A 16,799-nucleotide genomic window follows, 5' to 3' on the forward strand; every position below is an offset into this window, starting at 1 on the left:
TGTCACCAAATCCTTTAGTGAAATGAGTCATTCCGTTTTTACAGTTCAGCTCGCTTATGAAATGCTGCTCTTTCTGGTGATAAATACCTCTCATAGTGGAACTCATAATAATTTTTCTCCCAGAATACCTGGTACAATTCTATCAAAGTGTGTTTTCTACTAATAATATATGGCTTATGTTTTCTTTTCTTTTCTTTTGTTTTGTTTTGTTCTCAGAAATCTCTCAGGATTTTTATTTACAAAAAGACAGAGGCCAAGATACAAGGAACCAGTTTAGCCATGCTTGCCAAGTGTTTGTATACGCCCTTCCCCATATTGTTTACTCGCTATTTCAGAATCCATATCCTAAGCTTTGTTTAGGTCCAATAGAACCATAATCAAGAAATTACCCAAGACATTGCACATCACTTTCATGGTCATCATGTTGTACAGAGATGGGACCATCTAATAGTTACAGGTTGTTTGTTTGTTTGTTTGTTTGTTTGTTTGTTTGTTTGTTTGTTGATTTATGAGATCTTCCTCTCAAAGGAAGGTGGCAAATGACAAAGCAATATAAACATTTTTTTAAAAAAAACTACTTTTAAAAACACACCAAATATCCTTACAGCTAATATTTCAAATTTGCCACAAACAGTTATCTTTCATCCCCCAAATGTCTAGGTGAACAGGAACATCTTTGAATCCTGACTAACAACAATAATTAGGAGAACAGGCACAACTCACCAGAAACAACATTTCATAAGCAGGGAGGCACTATTGAGAAGACCCTGCTCCCAAGGCAAGTTAGAACAGAGCAATGCAATGCTGTATTCCAAAATTATAAAAAGCAGGAAAAAAGCAGCAGAACCATTCTTAAGCACAACAACCAAAGGCAGACCTGAATAATCTTTTTAAAGGCTTTAAAAAGAGGTTTTCTAAAGGCCAACAGAGGAGTCATGAATATTCATGAAGATGATATTCCAGACACAAGGGGCTACCACAGAAGATCCCAACACACGTGCATGATGATGTGACCGCTTTCACTAGTGAACCAGAAAGGAGAGCCTCAGATGCCAATGTCTGAATTCCGAAAAAAGCTACACCCATCAAAATGGGGCTTATCCCCCAGGTCCTGTTCGGAGACCCTTCTGTCCAAACTTAAAGTTGGCTGCTTTTTAACTGCCATCTTCTTCTCTTTCCCTTGTTCTCAGAACAGCCAGTTTTCCAACAGTACCTTATCAGTTTGTCAAGGTCATCAAGCAGCGCTTTCTTGGTAAACAACATTTCCACCCTCCTAACCCTTTTCCCTCCAGCTCTATTACCTAGTATGTTTATACAATTTAACATAAAGTCCACATTTCAAATTAATTCTAGATTTTACAGATATTTACTGTAGAAAACAAAGAGCAGTCTGTCCAAAAAGAATTCAGCTTAATTATCCAGGGAAGAGTACTTGCTTCTTATTAAACCTATTTTCTTAAAATGTCTCAGAATGATGTGAGAGATTGCAAGCAGTTAAAAATCCTTATGATCTCCTCCTTTTAAGGAGTTTCCAACAGATCCAGTACTTTCAAAATTCCAGCCTCTTTTGCTTATATCAGTTCTACTTTAGAGTTCCAGTTTGTCTTTAGAAAAACAAGTTCGGTCTTCTATAAATCAATGCAATCCAGATATATAATTCCATACATTCCCCCAACAGAGTGCACAGTAAGTTTGTTCCAAGTTTTCTCTGCTGGCTTTGAATTCACCAATGGCTGTACAGTGGTACTTCGCAAGACGAATGCCTCGCAAGACAAAAAACTCGCTAGACGAAAGGTTTTTCCGTTTTCGATTTGCCTCGCAAGACGAAATTTCCCTATGGGCTTGCTTCGCAAGACGAAAACGTCTCGCGGCTTTGTTTCCTTTGTCTAAAAACAAAGACATGTTTTGTTTATAAAGTTAATTTATTTTCCCTTCAATTTTTGAACTGCTCTTTACAGTATGTGTGACTTTAAAGAGCAGTTAATAAACTGTTGTTGTACCAAATTTGGCTTTGTTTGGACTTTTTTTGACCATAGGAACGCATTAATTGATTTTCAATGCATTCCTATGGGATTTCGTGATTTGCAAGACGAAAAATTCGCTAGACGACAAAAATTGTGGAACGAATTAATTTCGTCTTGCGGGGCACCACTGTAGTTCGAAGTCAAGTCCACAACTGTAAATCTGATAAGTCAGTAACTCCAATAAAAAGCAATAATGAATGGGTTTCAGTTGCTTTTACTCCAACCTTCCCATCAGCAGACAGTATCCATAAGTATCATAAAGAAAGATTTAGTAACCTTTTCACTTGTAAATTGTTTCCATGCAGTGATAGTTACCAATAAGACAGGGATGGACTTCCTTTTTACTCCTCCGCCTGGTGCCAAATTCCACCTAATTAATTCCAAAAGTAAATCTTCTTTAACTTTCCATTGACTTAGTAGTGATATTTGGAAGATCTCTGCTTCAGGCTTGAGCTGAGGCTTCGCTCCCGCAGAGTTGCAATACTACCATGACCACAAGCTCAATTGATGCTTCCCCCCCCCCAACTCCCCATACTTTCCAGCACAAAAGGAGTTTGGGGGTTGCAGGAGAGCCCTTTTGCGGTCTGCTGGACCTCTCGACACCCTGAGACCCTCTCAGGGCTTTTTGGGGGGGTGCCTCGCCTTGGCGCTTCCCTGTTTCTCTGCAGGGTTCAAGTCTGTCAGACGATCCGACTCACGCTCCTTTCCGCCATCTGCAGAAACCGGAAGTCCCCATCTCAAACTGTTTAAAGCTTCCAGGGACACAAAGAGTTGCCTGCATTGTCATTCCCTCATTTAGGGTCACATCAGTTAATCATATTGCATCTGGTTGCCTGACTTCATTTGGATAAATTTGTTTGACTCTTTTCTTAAGCGTTAGATTAGTTTGATCAATTATTTCAATTAGCTGGATTAGTACAAATTGGAAACTCCAATCTGCACATCCATAGAGTTTGCAAAATTGCAACAATAATCGCTCAGTGGTGTTAGAGAATTGTCAATAACACGTTTTGCATTTTGAATATACAATTAATAAATCAATGTCATAAATTATCTCCAGTTATTAAGTAGTGCAATAAAAGTACCTGAGTTTACAGTGCAGAAAATCATGACCGAATCCATTTTCTGAGTTACCAGCACAATAAATTTTCAGTACCTTTTTAAAACAGCTGGGTAAAATAGATACAGCCATAGTTCAATATTCATTCAACAAACATCACACCTGTAAAAATAATGCTTAATAAATCAGCTAGTAGGTGTTTAATTTGTATTCGGTGTCAGTACACCTGAAATTTGTCTCATTTCCATACTTTTGACAACAGTGGGCTACCAGGCATTATTCTCTGAGTTAGCCTTGTCTCCCAGAAACGACAGGATCCAGGGCTCTGTTTCTTCTTGCCCACAGGGAAGGTCTTGGAAAAGGAAAGGATGAGAGCATGAGAGGATGCATCACTATATGAACATATGGAGCTGCCTTATACTAAATGATACCATCAGTTTATCTGTGGCTTCTCTGACTGGCAGTGTCTCTCCAAGCCAAGATCCCAGGCTGGTCTTTCCTACATCATACCAATCAGATCATTTTAAACTGCAACTGCCATGGATTGGACTTGTGGTCTTCTACATGCAAAACACATGTTGGCTCCTTCACACATCCAGACTTTGGTCTCCTAGGACTGAAGCGTCCAATGTGATTCCTCACCCACTTCGTGTCATGAAGAGAGAAACCAGGATATTTTGGAACAGACTGCTTCTCACTCAAACACAAAGATTTTCAGTTGAGTTATTTCACACATTTCAGCTGCAAGTTGTCAAGCGGTGACAAAACAAGTTCTAAGCCTGTGTGCGTCAAGTGACTTTAAGGTGACCAGGAATCAGAACAGGCTACCATCTCCGTGGATGAGTTAGAGAGCAATGACCCAGGTCAGCTAAGAAACTGACATCTGCTCTGCTCATGTTATTGAGCTGTTGACTGCAACCGTACATTCAAACATTCTGTGCAATAAGGATGGAACGGTCTGTACATTCCCCCTCCCCTTCTACTCTTCAGTTTGCCCCATTTCTCCATCAGTTTGCATTTAAAAAAAATCTACATGAAAATTTGTATGCTTTGTTGTGCACCCTCCCCCTAAAATACACCTTTTTGTACATAGTGTAACTTAATGGTTTGCAAACCATTTCCCCTAATCCAATCTATTTTTGCGTGTTTCTTTCACTAAGGTACACATTGCTATACACACTTTCCCTTAAGATATTATTATTTTGTGCATGTTGTGATAGGTGAACTGCATTCCAAAACTTGGGAAAGTGTGAATTTTGAAGGACAGCTATGTACCGTATTTTTTGCACCATAACACTCACTTTTTTCCTCCTAGAAAGTAAGGGGAAATGTCTGTGCGTGTTATGGAGGGAATGCCTACGGGTGGCATGCCTACGGATTTTCCTCCTCTAAAAACTACGTGTGTGTTATGGTCGGGTGCGTGTTATAGAGCGAAAAATACGGTATGTATTATCCTGGAAAATGTAAATTATGTGAGTTTGCATCAAAATGCAATTCAAAGCAAATTACCCCCTAGGTCCTACTAAGTGGCAGTTGTCTGAGTGTGTTTCATGGGTTGATGTATATACATGTAAGCATGTGGTTGCATGTGAGCTGTATGCATGCGTGTCATTGGTATGCCGTTTTCAACATTGCCAACCCAACCACTTTGGCCATGCCAACGGCTATTTCCACCACCCTGCTCTTGCAGCTCCTGAAGGTCAACCATGAGAGAATGTGGCCCTCAAAGTGAAGAAGTTTTCCACCCCTTAGGCTGCTAAATCCATTTTTAAAAAGGTCTGCTGCCAATTTCCACTCAAAATGCTAATAGTGTTACATCCCACATTTAAAATGTCAAATTCTTTTTCAGGTACCTGCTATTCCTTATTACAGCAATTTAAGTGGATGGCAAGCAGTACATATGAGAAACGATCGGCGCCTTCCACGTGAACACAAATGATTTACAAATGGTGTTTCCGCTTTGATGCCGTTGTGATGCACAGGCAATATAATATTACTATCAATCTTACTTTAATGTGCACTGCTGGGACTTTCTCATTTACCTTGATGTTACCGAGTCCCTCCAATCATTGCCCAATCTGCACTTGAAACATGAGCTGATTTTAGCCTTTGCCAAAGGATGGGCGTTCCTGTCACATGAGAGCTCGTTAGAAGGACAGATTTCCTGAAAGTTAAAAGCAACTGCTTTAATTACACACAAAGACAGCAGAGAGGATGGAAATGCATTGGTATGGGATCATGACAGAGAACCTTTCTCACGGATCATATTAACACCCTGCTACAATAGAGTAGTGAGCCATCACAGCTATCTAGAAGCATCACAACAGACCGCAAATATTCTCGGTTTTTAAGACAGACTGAAAGGATTCATAGTGGGAAAGCTGCAGTATGTGTTCTGTGTACTATTTCCCTTCCTGTCTCCTGTTAGCGGTTTTGACAGAGTCTCCATGCCTAACTCTGAAAACACTTTAAAAAACTCTTCTGATTTAGACTAACAGCACCATCTAGAGCAGCGGTTCTCAATCTTTGGGAACCCAGATGTTGTTGGACTACAACTCCCATAAACCCTGACCACTGGACATGCTGGCTAGGAATCATGGGAGTTGTAGTCCGACAACATCTGGGGACCTACAGGTTGAAAAACACTGATTTAGAGCAACTGGAACTCTGGGGGCCCCAACTTCCCCCGCATCCTCCCCAAATCTGCCCAGGGGAGGGGAGTTGGGAGGGAAAACCATAAGAGATTTGGGGAGGATGGGGGGAAGTTCCATTCCATCACCACCAAACATTGTGCTAATGGAACAAGTAATTTAGCAATATATTGAGTACAATCCATACAATCACAATTGCCTTCAGTGGTTTAAAAGGGTATTTCTTCAAAAATTATTACTTAGATCTTTTTCATCTGCTATACTTCACAGTCTTTAAAATGGTGATGACAGCAGTTAAGTACAGTGGTACCTCAGGTTAAGAACTTAATTCATTCTGGAGGTCTGTTCTTAACCTGAGGTACCACTTTAGCTAATGGGGCCTCCTGCTGATCCCCACGATTTCTGTTCTCATCCTGAAACAAAGTTCTTAACCTGAGGTACTATTTCTGGGTTAGCGGAGTCTGTAACCTGAAGCATCTGTAACCTGAAGTACCACTGTACAGAGATAATAGTAAGTATTTAATTTGTTATTTGTGTATTAATATAGTCATCATATTTTGAGACGGAGGAGGAAAATGTATAAAGAAAGTATAGGGGGTCACAATTCACAGTGTGAACATTCAATACAAATATATGATGCTTATGAAGTTGTGCCCCATACCGTAAACAATAGTAGACAGTGCAATGTTATGGTTTTAATGTTAAATCTGAGTCATTCTCAACATACATCCTTTTTAAACATGCACACAGATGCTAACAATGACTCAGCTGAGAGCTATTTGACCATAATATTTGATTTTACAAACACGGGAGGTTAAGCATTAGCCTTGCATTTAGTATGAGTTTAAATAAACTTGGCCATATAACAAATGAACAGACCAGGTTAAAACCAGCCAGGGGGCAATCCTACCTACTGCAAGAGCTTTATTTTAAGCATTCGGAAGCAAGAAAATATAATATACCAGAGATGCTACTTAACACAAACTTCCCAGTTCCATTTTATTTTGTTGGTACTGGAACCAACAAACATCATTGCACAACTGCTGTGGCCCCATTACCCCACCAAGTCCCAACAACGATACCTCTTGTCCCTGGTCACCCCTGACATTCACCCCCCTCCAGTTGGTGCTAGCAACCTTGATAATTTCCCACAATGTTTCTGACGTAGCTTCACTCTGGGTCACTGTGGGACATTTAACTAGCAACTAGACCCAGCCAGTCAGCACTGCCACCATTGCTATCACCTTGCACTGCTTTCAAGGCCCACCAGAAAATACTTGGCCCAGGGCTCTGAGGACCACGGCCTAGTGGCAGCAGAGGCAATTTTAGGGTAGTGTTGGTATTAAAGGGTTAAGAAGCTCTAATCAAGACGCTCTAGTCACTGAGCAGCTGGAGGTCGTTAGGCTTCCAGGAATGTGAGTTTGTATAAATAGTCAACTCACTCATGTGCTTCCCCCTTCCCCCTTCCCTTTTCTTTTGGAGTGTGTTTGCTGAAATGTGTGATTCTTCACCAGGGTTTTGTTTTGTGTAAATAAACCTTTTATTTGAGTTCCAAACCGCTTGCTCCAAGATTCCTTTATTGAAAAGATGCTGACTCTCCAGCCCTTCTTGAGCCGCTGTGCGAAATGCTCTGCTGTAATGGGACATTGTGGCATCGGAAGCGCACTGGACATTTGATAAGCATTAAACTAATTAAAGTTTAATGGGACAGGTTATGGATGTTTGTACGTCAAGAAGGAGATAAGGAGTGCAGTTAAGAGTGATTTATGCAAGGACTGGAGCGAAGACAGAAGCGGTTGCCGACAACGAAAGCCTTCAAAGCAGCTTGAGTCCTGCAACGTGCCTAGGAAAAGTTTTAAAGAGGCACTGCGCAGTTTGTACTCGCTGGAAGACGCCTTATTCCTTGAGGAGCCACCTCAGCAGCTGGGAGACAGTCTACAGGTCTGTGAGTATCGTTCCTAAGCCCCAGGGAGGATGGCAGAGTCCCAGGAAAGTTTTACTGTCCCCTTTACGCGACTCAATGGGAAAAATTGGCAAGATTGGAAGGCTAGAGTAAGGGTTTGGTTGCAAGCAAAAGAGTTGTGGAGTTGTACTGAAGCACCGCCTTTACAGGCAGCTGCAGACGCGTCTGCAGAAGACAAAGCAGCAGCGGCAGCTTCTCAGAAACGCGACAGGAAAGCCCAAGGTCTACTAGTTTTGGCAGTGGGACCAGAGCAAATGCCTTATGTTTCTGAGTTAAAGAACACGCATGAGGTCTGGACGGTTCTGCAGCCGTTAAATTCCAGAAACACTGCAGGGGCCAAGATCCATGCTACAAGATGTTTGTTTGATTTACGTCTCCAACCGGGAGCGTGTGTGAAAGAACATATTGCCAAAATGGTGTCTGCCTTTAATCAACTAAGACAGCTGGGCATTCCTTTCTCTATGGAGCAGCAGTCATACATTTTGTTGTCTTCTCTTGATAAAAGCTATGAGACTCTAGCTTTAACTTTGGAAGCTATGCCTTCAACTGAATTAACCCTTGAATACATTTCTTCTCGACTTGCTGATGAACAGGATAAAAGGCAAAGAGAAAGAGGTTTGTCTTCAAAGGGGAGTTATGCTGTGCCTAAGAGTGGGGATGCTGAGTTTGAGAACACAGTAAATGCTTTCGCAGCTAGACACTGTTTTCGCTGTGGTTCCTCTTCCCATTTAATCAGGAATTGTACACGTGAACCTGGTCAAGATAGCACCAAGGCCGTTGCCCCTAGTTACCAGACAAGGAGTTCCAGGGGACGTCGAAGAAGAGGAGGAGGTCGTGGCTACTCCCACAGCACACAGCACATGGCTTCAGCAATGGCGTTGATGCAAGGGCATGGCCAAGGCAGCAATCTACGCTGGTTGATCGACAGTGGTGCATCCCATCACCTGGTGGCGCCATCTAGTGTCCGTTTGCAGAATTGCAGGCATTTGCAAACCCTTAAAGTTGTGACAATGGCAGATTCAACTAAACGTTCCTTAGAGACTGTAGGGACAGTGTTTTTGAAGTGTTTGCAAACAGAAATTGATGCCTATGTGCTAAAGGGAATGAAGGGGTGTATTTTGTCTGTGTCAGAACTTGATAGAAATGGGTTTAAAACTGTGTTTGAAAATGGGGTTTGCACTATTTCAAAGAATAACGTATCTCTTTTGCAGGTGGAATGCAGAAATGGGTTATATTATTTTGAGACAAGTCCAGATGAAGTTGAACAGGTTCATGCTGGTTGTGTGAACTCACCTACCCATAATTCTTGTGTTCATTTATGGCATCGCCGTTTGGGACATATTAATTTTCAGTATGTTAAAAGACAACCTGAATTATCAGAAGGGTGCAAATTGAACAAATGTACTAAGTATTTGGATTGTACTGCATGCAAAAGGGCGAAGGTTCATAGATGCAGCTATCCCAGTTCAAATAGGAAATCTGACAAAGTATTCCAACTTGTGCATATGGACCTATGTGGCCCAATGCCTGTTGCTAGCATGGGAGGTTCGAGGTATGCACTGTGTCTTTCAGATGACAAAACAAAGGTTACATGGTTTTTTCCTCTCAAAACAAAAGCAGAAACTGCAGAAACAGTTAAAAATTGGGTTCATGCAGTAGAACTTGAATTCGGTACTAGAGTACTTGCTTTTCAAACAGACAGAGGGTCAGAATTTACCGGGTCTGTGTTGCAGAATTTCTTTAAGAGAAAGGGAATTAAGCATCGTCTGTCTACACCTTATTCCCCCCAAGAGGGAGGCGTGGCCGAACGTAAAAACAGGGTTCTGCAAGAGTTGGCAAACTCTATGTTGTTTGATGCTAAACTTCCTCAAAGTTACTGGGCGGAAGCCTGGCAGACGGCTACTCATGTTCTGAACCGAGTATATAATTCAGTAATTGATACTACGCCATATTTTGCTTTATATGGGAAGAAGCCCAAAGTTAATTACTTTCGGGTGTTTGGATCTCAAGCCTATGTACTTATCCCAAAAGCGTTAAGGATAAAGGGAAGTCCAAGGGCTAGGAAACTCATCTTTTGTGGGTACGAACCACACGCCAAATCTTGGAGGTTCGTGAACCCAGATGGGGATACTACAAGAGTGGTCCTCAGTAGGAGCGCTGAATTTTGTGAGCAATCCGGATGGACTCACTTACATGCTAACCCTGACATTTTGAGAGATGATTTAGGCATTTATGCTGAGAATGAAAGTCCAGAGGGTGATGAGCCAGAAGGGGACGGTGCACATGGTTCAGATGCAGATTCTGACCAGGCACAAGGTTCTTCTCCTAAGGTAGAAAAGCCAGAATCTAAGAGTGTTCCAACATCGCCAGTCAGTAGGCCTAGCAGACAGCAAAAGCGAAGCAGGTCGCCTGCAACACCAAGCCCAAGGGAGGTATCTAAACGGAGGTCTTTATCCCTAGAGGCACGTCCAGACATAAAGTCTGATACAGATTCTGACAGCCAACGGTCAGAGGGGGCACAAGAGGAGCAATTGCGCAGGTCAAAACGTGCCACAAAGGGCAAGCCGCCAGAGCGGTTTAAGGTGACAAGTGTATACGTAAATATGGCACAGTGTGAGCCAGATAGCTATGTAGAGGTACAACAGCTTCCAAGCTCAGAAGCCGCAAAGTGGCAGGAAGCAATGGAAAAAGAGATGGCTTCAATGAAGTCTCTCGGTGTGTTTACAAGTACAGAGCTTCCAGAAGGGCAACAAGCTGTAGGTTGTCGATGGGTATATCGTTTAAAGCCCACAACTACTGAGGAGTTGCAATATAAAGCCCGACTAGTTGCAAAAGGGTTTTCACAGCGCAAAGGAGTTCACTATTCTCAAATTTATGCCCCTACTTCAAGACCGGAGTCATTAAGAATGCTTTTAGCCTCTTCAGCTAAGAAGGGAAATAAGCTGTTTCATTTTGATGTCAATGTGGCTTATTTAAATGCAGACTTACAGGAGGAAGTCTATATGACGCCACCACCAGGTTTTGAAGGAGACAAGCCAAACCAGGTCTGGCGCCTACACAAATCCATTTATGGGTTGAAACAGTCCGCCCGTAATTGGAATTCCTGCTTAAACGATGCTCTAGAGAGCATGGGGTTCAGAAAGAGCGCAGCAGATGCGTGTCTTTATCTAAAAGGCTCGGGATGTGAACAAGAAGCAGTCTTGATATTTGTTGACGATTTATTATACAGTGGAAAGGACGATAAACTTGCACAACAATTTGCCACAAAGCTTGGAGAAAGGTTTCAGATAAAATCACTAGGCAATGTATCTGTTTATCTAGGAGTTAAAATTCAGCAAGATGAAGATGGGCACTATTGGCTCAGCCAAGAAGCTAAGATCCAGCAGTTGCTGGAAAGGTTTAAAATGGACAACTGTGCTGGTGTTAAAACCCCAATGGAGTTAAGTTACACAAAGGATGCTCAAGCCGAGCAACAGGCAGAGTTCTGTAATCCCGGGGTTTACCAGTCAGTGATAGGCAGTCTACTCCACATTGCACAGTGGACTCGGCCCGATATAACATATGCTGTCAACATGCTGTGTAGACAAGCTGAAAAACCATCAATGCATGCTTGGCAAGGAGTAAAAAGAGTTTTAAGGTATCTCCAAACTACCAAAAGGTTTCGCTTAAAACTATCAGCAGAGGGCAGCACACAACTTGAATGTTGGGCCGACAGCAGTTGGGCTGATGCTGGAACAGATAGAAAATCAGTGTCAGGAATGGCGATAAAATTTGGAAATGCACTAATTGGTTGGAGATCAAGAAAACAATCACTTATAGCTTTAAGTTCAACTGAATCTGAGTTCAATGCATTATCAGATGTATGTAGAGAACTGGAATTTTATAAGCAACTGGTACAAGAATTGTTTGGAGAATGTTCCCTACCTATCAGAGTGTGGGAAGACAATCAACCTTTTATTAAACTAGCTAAATCAGGTCAATTCAAGGCACACACAAAACACTTGGATATCCGTTATCAAAATGTATGCCAAAGTGTAAAACAAGGTTTAATTGAACTAAAGTATTGTCCAAGCCAAGAAAATCTCGCAGACGGTTTTACAAAAGCTTTGAGTCCGCAATCTCATAAATGTTTCTGTTCAGGTTTAAATTTGAATTAAGGTTGGTACAGCTCAGTGTTACGAGCGAGAGGGGGTGTTGGTATTAAAGGGTTAAGAAGCTCTAATCAAGACGCTCTAGTCACTGAGCAGCTGGAGGTCGTTAGGCTTCCAGGAATGTGAGTTTGTATAAATAGTCAACTCACTCATGTGCTTCCCCCTTCCCCCTTCCCTTTTCTTTTGGAGTGTGTTTGCTGAAATGTGTGATTCTTCACCAGGGTTTTGTTTTGTGTAAATAAACCTTTTATTTGAGTTCCAAACCGCTTGCTCCAAGATTCCTTTATTGAAAAGATGCTGACTCTCCAGCCCTTCTTGAGCCGCTGTGCGAAATGCTCTGCTGTAATGGGACATTGTGGCATCGGAAGCGCACTGGACATTTGATAAGCATTAAACTAATTAAAGTTTAATGGGACAGGTAGCATGACCAGTGCAGCTACACTGGGTGCTGCACTGCAGGGGGCACCAAAACAATGCTGTAGAATGGAGCGAGAGGGGCAGGAAGCGCCAAATTTTAGTGGCACACAGGGTGCCACAGAAATTTGAGAAACCAAAGTCCACCTCTGGTGGCAGAGCATTTGCTTGCATGCAGAAAGTCCCAGGTACAGTCCCCAGCATCTGCAGCTAGGACTTGGAAAGATCTCTTGCCTGAAACCTGGAAGAGCTGATGCCAGACAATAGTGAATTACCATATTTTTCGCGCTATAAGACTCACCCGACCATAAGACGCACCTAGTTTTTAGAGGAGGAAAACAAGAAACAAGAAAACAACGCAAAGTCTCTTGAGCGAAGAGGCGGGAGAGCTTCTGCTGTGCTCAAGAGGCTTTGCGTAGCTATCCCTGAAGCCAGAAGAGCAAGAGGGATCAGTGCACACCAATCTCTCTTGCTCTTCTGGCTTCAGGGATAGCTACGCAGCCCGCATTCGCTCCATAAGACGCACACACATTTCCCCTTACTTTTTAGGAGAGGAAAGGTGCATCTTATAAAGCGAAAAATACGGTAGATGGATCGTTGATTGGTCTCCCTTAGTATAAGGCAGCTTTCTGTGTTTATATGTTCCCTTCAAACTGGAAGCTGTAACAAACTTGTTCTAGGACAAATTGTATTCCAGAACCCAATTCCAGCATCAGATAATTAAGCCTAAATTATACGATTAGATTGCAACTTAAACAATGTGATTATTTTTGTTTGTTTATTTTAAAAAATCAAAGCCTAATTTGAACTCTTATCTTTTCACAAGGTTAGCTGCCCTCTAGCGCTGATCAGGCAATGTGTTGCATTGCCACAGGGTCCATGTGTTTTCTTTTTATTTTCTTCTCGCTTTTATCCCAGTTGGCATGCAATACACAACGTTTGTTTAGATTAGGAATTAGTGATCTATATCAGCAGATGAAATACTTTTCCCTGTAAGCACTTGGTTTTTTTTTTGGGGGGGGGGGACATAGCAAAAAGAAAAAGAAAACCTGTCTGAAAATCAACAGGGTATATAAACAAAACATGTTTAGCTATTAGAGCAATCCACAGTACACCCATGTCCCAAATCAGTATGCAAAAGTTTGGTTTTGGCCATTTTGCAAAGCCCTTTTTACTTGCCATCTGTGCAAGCATGGAAAGGACAGAAGCTAAAAGGCAGAGAATCAGCATTGCATACAGAAAGTCCTAGGTTGAGGGTTCAATGCTGGGAATCTCCAGGTAGAGCTGGGAATGACCCCCATCTGAACACCTGGATAGTTACAGCCCTGAGCAATACTGAAAAAGCAATTATTATAGCCTTACTCATATCACAGCTGTTTACTTAAGTACATAAGAAGATCCTGCTGGATCATGCCAGTGGCCCATCTAGTTTAAGCTAAAGAAATGCATATATAAATTGGCAAAGCCACATTTGTTTTATTATGCCCTATGAATAAAGATGACCCATTGCCTCAAAGGGAGGATAGCTTTGTTCGCAAGATGCTAACTTTTAAGTATCTGATGGTGGAAATTAAAAGGAGCATCATGTATGATGCATCGAGCTATTTCAAATGCTATCATTATTCTTTGTGTTAATGCAAATGCCAGTCCCTTGTTCCTCACCTCCTTGTCCCTCTTCTTTGTTTCCACCAGTTTCCAAACAAGGCTTCGAAACCTGTCTCCCCAAGCCAAGCCCGAGAGGTGCTCCATTTTCATGGTCCAGCAGCTGTGTTTCATATTCATCCATTTAACTTGGCATAGCTTTTTATAAAGGGTGAAAAATTATCCCCCTCGATGAATACCATCTAAGCTGCACTTAGAAGCATTATGCTGTGTCCGTGTATTTTGTGTTTGTTTGTCGCTTTCTGCATCCCCTTCCTCCCCTAAGTATAGGGACATGGTCCGTTGGGCCTAGTCCATTACAGGGGGTTGTCACTGCCCATCAAAGTCATCTAGGCAACAGTGCACAGGCGAATGAGTGGAGAAACTCTCAGTACTGATTATAGTTCTAACCTGGAAGGTGAAAGCCTGCTGTACACTGTTTTCCAGAGCGCATTTGCTTCATTGCTACCAGATATTTCAGAGTGCAAAGATGTTTATTGCCACCTGGCAAATGCAAAAGTCACATGCAATTTTTTAGATGTTAGTTTCCTGAAGCTCTATATATATAGGCATTGAGTGGCACATTTTCTAGGAAAACAGCAACGCCATACTTAGCATGAGAAGCCTGCATGCAATCTCTGAGCGCTGAGAGATTCCAGGGGATTCCAGGCACCTATCCAGGGTTTGGTTTCCTCAGAATGAGGAACAGTGGAAAACTGTAGTGTCTTTATTATATGTGGTTTATTTACACATACATACAACCTGAGCCTACAATGGAAGGACTTACACCGGCATATCTCCAGCTCAGCTGGGAAAGTGCAAGATCCATCAAATCAAAACTTTCTCATCAGAATGGATCTGCGCTGTTAGATGGAGCTGAGATAAGCACACATTCTCCCTTCACCTATTCCATCTCCATTTCCTGCACATTCCTCGTTGTTTCCCCTTAAATGAAGTTTAGATTGCAAAGCCCTTAAGGCAGCGACTTGTTCTCTTGTCCTCTGCAAAGTGTCATGCATTCACATGGATGTTACTAGAAAATTTTAAAAATAATATAGAGTATATCCACTATTCTGATTCACATGTCCCTCATTATTTATATTGCAGAGTTAACTATACAAATCTTCTTATATTCTCCTCTGAAGCTCTGCTAGAGAATAGATACAAATCATTCATATTTAAGCTTTGAATTCTTTGCTTCTTTTTCTCATAAGTGACTGCATTTGCTCCACAACATAGAAGCACCTCTCCATGACCTATTTAACTTCTGCTGAGTTTTAACTATCAGATGGAAGAATGAATTACTGTTTTACATGGGGTGGATTAGCCCGCTCCCCCATTAGCTATTGTTAATTATGACTGTGTTTACCCATGTTAATTCTCCCTTTAACTTAGGTAGGGATGGACAGATCTGAAATGCTGCATTATATCTGCTTTTTCAAAATAATCCTTATAATTGCTTCTTTTGTCTGTCTTTCTTTTCTTTTGTTTATTCATTCCCTTTGCTTTTGAAACACTTAATAATAAACCCAAAGCTTAAATTTGATGTCTGTATTCAAAGAATTTAAATCCCTAATTGTTTCAGGGTTCTTTGCAATAAAGAGTCTTGCAAGCTGTTTCACCAGGAGTTTAATTTTAATAGATAAGCTGTATGTTCTTCGGAAAAGATGGATGCAGTTCATATCATCACTCATCTATATGGAAATGACTTGTACCTTGTAAAAAAGTAAAACATCATAACATTAACTTTTCTTGAAGTTGCAGCTTGGGCTACGTGCTAAGAAAAAAGCATTGCATTCTAGGGCCTTTAGAAGATTCTCACAAATTGAGAAACATCTTGAGAAGAGAGTGCTTCTCCAAGTTTTGCAATGTATGATTTGGTGGACCTCTCTGCAGTGGAACAGTTAGTTTCTAGGGCAGGGCTGAGAATCAGTCTGAGTTTTTAACCTCCTCCTTATCATTTTTTAATATATAGTCTGATTGGGCCTTAAGCCTCCTTCTGTCAACCATTGTCCATTGGTGGTGCTAGAGCGGGGGTCGGCAACCTGCGGCTCCAGAGCCGCATGCGGCTCTTTAAAGCCTTTGCTGCGGCTCCGGGGCGGAGGCGCGAGGGAAGGAGGCGAGGGGAGGGCGCGAGGGGAGGGCGCGAGGGAAGGAGGCGAGGGGCGGGCGTGAGGGGCGGGCGCGAGGGGAGGGCGCGAGGGAAGGAGGCGAGGGGCGGGCGAGAGGGGAGGGCACGAGGGAAGGAGGTGAGGGGCGGGCGCGAGGGGAGGGCGCAAAGGGAGGGTGCGAGGGAAGGAGGCGAGGGGCGGGGGCGAGGAGGGGAGGGCGCGAGGGAAGGAGGCGAGGGGCGAGGGGAGGGCGCGAGGGGCGGGGGCGAGGGGAGGGCGCGAGGGGAGGGTGCGAGGGGAGGAGGCGGAGGAGTTAGTTGCCTGAAGCCACTGTTCAAAACTGGTCACTGTTTTGAAGGGGAGTGAAGAACACACACTCAAAAAAAGGTAACTTGTTAATTTAATGTTTATTATGTTTACTGATTTGTGCTTTGTGACTGTTTGAGGTGGGGTTTTTTTCTTGGGAGGCTGGGCGGCGCGAAGAGAGGGAGGCTTGTGGTAGCGTCGGGGCTTGTCTCTAGCAAAGTAAGTCCTCGCTATTTGGTCACATGCGCAGCATTCTCCTTGTGGGGTTTAGGTGGCTTCGGAGCTCCAACACTTGCTTTGCCGGCTGCTTTCAAAAGCGTCGGAATCAGCTGTGCTGTTGCTGGGTAACCGGATCATCCCAGCAGCCATCTTATCTGCCCATGTGGTCTTCTGAGGCGGCCGCCATCTTACTATAGAATTCCACTTGGGAGTTAGTTGCCTGAAGCCCCTTTTTAGTTGCGGCCTTTTTAAACTTAAG

Source organism: Podarcis bocagei, assembly GCF_964188305.1.
Source record: "Podarcis bocagei genome assembly, chromosome: 9".
NCBI classification, from domain to species: Eukaryota; Metazoa; Chordata; class Lepidosauria; order Squamata; family Lacertidae; genus Podarcis; species Podarcis bocagei.